At 36.7% G+C, this 4,408-nt stretch overlaps 1 long non-coding RNA gene across 1 annotated transcript; it reads right to left on the reverse strand.

The window, feature by feature from the left end:
- Positions 1-3,503: 3,503 nt before the first annotated feature.
- On the reverse strand, positions 3,504-3,893 carry LOC110915105. The gene is made up of 2 exons (XR_002578753.1): positions 3,852-3,893; positions 3,504-3,780 (listed from the first exon to the last, which is right to left on the reverse strand). It is a non-coding gene; the product is annotated as an uncharacterized LOC110915105 (long non-coding RNA).
- Between the last annotated feature and the right edge of the window lie 515 nt (positions 3,894-4,408).

Below are 4,408 nucleotides of genomic sequence, written 5' to 3' on the forward strand. Positions count from 1 at the left end.
TCAACCTCTTGAACATTTCCCTTGTAATACATTTTCACATCTTGTTGACTACTCGGATTATTCATCTTTGCAATCTTTTGCTGTTCAAGATCTTGACCTTCAATCTTTTCGATAAATTGAGAAATCGTTAGGCCATCATACTCTCCGGTGTTCTTCAAGATCATCAAAAATGTACCCCACTCTTTCTGAGGTAAAGCGTCAACTAGTTTGTCGACCCATTCATCTTGAGGTTTTTCAATTCCTAGCAACGACATAGGTCGCACTAAGTGACAGTATCTTTCAATCAACTTCTTTGACGATTCTCCCACCAAACTTGAAAACATATCAAACTCTTTCTTAAGTAATGGTTTCTTGCTTCTGATCATTTTCTCACTACCTTCAAACTTCACCTTAAGTGCATCCCATATCGATCGTGATGTACCATCATGTTGAAGCAGAATGAAAATGTCTTCTTTTATCGCTTGCTGAAGTAGAGTAATCATCATCTTTTCTGCTTTGTACATATCTCTCTCTTTGTCATTCAGTTCATATATCGTTTTGATAACTTGAAAATCAGTACGTGGTTTAACATATTTCTTCTCAATGCATTCCCAAGATCTCAAGTGATTTGCCTGAACCCAGTTTTCGAAACGGTCTTTCCACCCATAATACTCCTCTATTCCCATGAGTTTCGGGGGGTTTTGCAACGTTCCGGTTTCGTTTTCAATGTTCATATTTTGAGCAATGGAAGCTGGACTAGTTGGAGATGTAGCAAATGCGTTGTAGAACTCTTCTTCCATGATTCGACAAACAATTTTCAAGCGAAATCAGGTCCAAACGAAATTCAATCCAAGCGAAATTATCCTTCAAGCGAGATTACTCCTTCAAACGAGATTAATCTGCACACAGACTTCAAGCGAAATTAAAGGTTCAAGCGAAATAAGATTCTTCAAACGAGATTACCTAATTTCGTCTGAATTGATCAAACGAAATTTAATTTCGCGTGGAATTAGGAACTAGTTTCAAGCGGAATTACTAATCCCGTGCGGAATTAGCTGAGCTTTCAAACAAGATTACTCAAATGAGGTAATTCCGTGCGGAATTAAAATGCAATTCCAAGCGAAATTAAGATGATGTCAGCATATTCGATACAATGTTCAAGCGAAATTATCAATTTTATCAGAATTAAGTCGAATTAAAGTCCAAATTTCTCAAGGATTTGTTAAAACACAATTTTGCTTATGATATGTGAAATTCAAATCATTTTGACCTTTAAAACTTGTTCAATTCAGAAAAGAAGGTGTAGAAGTTAGAAAATAAGATGAAATCAGACTGAATTTGGTTGAACTCCTCCTCCTGAGCTCTGATACCACTTGTAGGATCGTGTTCGGACCCGAAACGAGTCGTTCAGAGGTGTTCTAACAATTTACAGCACGGAGACACTTCGACAGAGCTTCGCCGTCGGAAAACCCCACACTAATTCCATTTTAAGTGAAACGGACCTACACCTATTTATAGACATCCTAATTCCTCATGAACATCACACAAACAGAATTACATTGTAATTCCGTGCGGAATTACTTGCTGACTCTTCAAGCGGAATTAGCATCTTCAAACGGAATTAGCTTTTTGTCATATTATCTCGAACTTCGTGCCCTGAGCAATGCAAGACTTGATACAAGACGGAGTCGACAGACGTATGCACCAACACCCATGTTTTCGAAACTTGTGTTTATTTTCTTTTAAATCATCATCAAACATCAACAACACAAAATCAAGACTTACTATAAGCCAAGATCATGTAAATCACACTACATCATGAACTTGAAGTTTTCGTAAAAACTTGTAGTAACTTACCATGTTATTTAGTAGGTTTAGTTACCCTTAAAAACATGGTTGTTTGTTTGTAAATCTCATTCTTGAAAGATTTAGTCACTTACAACTTGTAAGATGAGTTGTTTAAAAATATTTCTTTTGTATTTTTCTTGTTACACACATGTTTCTAGTCTTGTTTAAACACTAAAAATATGATTAGTTTATTTAGAAACCATGACTTTGTAAATCTTATAAATAAACTTGGTTTCTTGAGAAAATCATTTTTGTAATCATCTATTTACAAGATTTGTATTTTGTTGAAATCATTTTTACCTAGGAAAAACCAACTTCATCATTCAAGTTCATGAAGACATAAAGTATGATGCTCTTGGTCTTTCACAAGATCACCCCCTTAGCTTACAAGATCATGTGTTTAATCATAATCTAGTAGGCTCCATATGATGTCTAACATCACTAACACTAATAGTCAATCAACAAGAAGCAAATCAACACATTCAACATGTAATCTTATATTTTTAAGCTTATGTTAAAGTATCATGATCATGTTCTTTAGTGTTCTTGTGATTAACAATATTTATCATCTTTTAACCATCAAGATATGAAGTAATGAAAGATCATGAGGGCTCACCACTAGCAATAAGGGTTGGATAAAAGCAAATGAAGAAGGTCCTTCAAGATCCACAAGCTCCACACTTCGTTAGACACCTTCTTGCACCGTGTGCTTATCTTGGAATAGAGGAACAATGGATGAAAGGTGGTGGTGGTGTGGATGGTGGCTTCGGCCATGAGTGGACAAGGGGGAGAAGAAAGATGGTGAAGGTGAAGTGTGGGAGCTCATTCATCTTATAACCATGCTATGCTATAACCATTGTGTTTAGTGTCCATGAAGTACAATGCAAATCTTATATTACAATCTTTAGAGATCTTATAGGATCTAACAAAGATTTTGGTGGATCAATGGAGATCTTAGTGTGGGGCCACTTCTTGTAACTGTCCACTTTAAGGGGGGGTAAAGTGTAAATTCCAATTACTAATTGTATAAATAAGTTAGGTTTCAAGTGTAAAGTTTAGGGACTTGATGTGTTATTATGTTTTAAGGGGTGTCATGGTGTTCGGGGATCATAACTAGTTCAGAAACATTAAAATAATGCTTCTAGTAATATTTTGATGTTCCGGGTAATGTCCGGTTGTTCGGTTAAATACCGGTTCGTTAAAGTGCTGAATTGCACCGTTTAGTGTCCTTTATGTGACACTTTCAATTCCCGACACTTAGGAAAGCATTCAGGACCATTTAGTCGTATTTTTACATGTTACAATCTTGTAACAATGCTGAATTTTGCTGAAATGTATGAAATTCAGCATTTAAAGTGTGTTTCGGGTGCTTTTCAGTGCGTATTTTATCTTCCGGAAAGTCTATATGTTAACCCTTGTATACATTCTTGAGTTTTAATGTATTTTAGACTTTGGACCTACTCCTAGGCCCCAATTCTATTGTCTGACTGCTTTCTGTAGAATTGTTGACACAGTGTGTCTTACTGGTGAGTTTACTAGTATTTCTGATGTAACGCTATCATTAATACATAAAGCAATATTTGTAGTATAAAATGTCACACCCTGGCTTTTGCGGAAGCGTGGATTATTTTGGTGTGACTTCTTAATACCATATCAACAACCATAACCATGCTATATGAAAATAAAACACAAGATGTGCATCCATTCATTAAGTATAAGAATACCACAACATCATTGTTTGGAAATGTCGATACATAAAGTAAGTTACAAACATGACAAGTTTAAGAGAGTTCACAAGGACTCATCAAAAGTACGTAAATAAAAAATCCAAGTTTAGAATTGTGTATTCCGTCTAGGAAAGGGATCCACCTCCTAAACTCAACAACACGGATGACTTCTTTATTCACTACGCAGCCTTGACACAACGCATACTCTGCCAGATCCACTAATTTCCTGAAATACATGTAGTTTGAAAAATCAACAAAAAGTTGAGCGAGTTCATGTGTAAGTGAGTATGTATAAACCTTTGTAAACCATGTAAGTATGTATGTTTGTATATCCCGGTATGATTGCAAACAAGGAAAAAATCACCAATGGTTTGCAAGGCCACTGATATGTGTGACGGTGTAGGGAGACTCAAACCTAGCAAAGTTGTACCGGGCTTCCGGCTGGAAGACATAGTCACCTCTATGGGCCGCCCCGGCCTCATGGGCGTGGGCTCGCTACACCCAAATAGATCTATCACTCATGCCTCATGGTCCTACAATGAGGATTAATGGTCCCAAGTATCCACCTACCCTATCACATGATCTATGGTTCTTTCCTAGGCTAATCATACCAATAGTATTGTAAGTATCCCTTTTGTAACATGTATTTCACCCCTGAAATTGTAAAACTGAAAACAGTTAAAAGAAAAGGGGGGCATGAACTCACTGTAGTGCATCTCCTGAATAGAATCGTCAACCCAAACTCTGGTCTGCTACACGACAACCTACAACGTACTATGTCGATTAGACAAACGTGCCGTGCCTTGCTTAGGGTTTAATGTTTTTGAGTTGCGATTCTTAAGTTTCCGAATATT

The sequence above is a fragment of the Helianthus annuus genome, chromosome 16, assembly GCF_002127325.2.
Source record: "Helianthus annuus cultivar XRQ/B chromosome 16, HanXRQr2.0-SUNRISE, whole genome shotgun sequence".
Taxonomy (NCBI): Eukaryota; Viridiplantae; Streptophyta; class Magnoliopsida; order Asterales; family Asteraceae; genus Helianthus; species Helianthus annuus.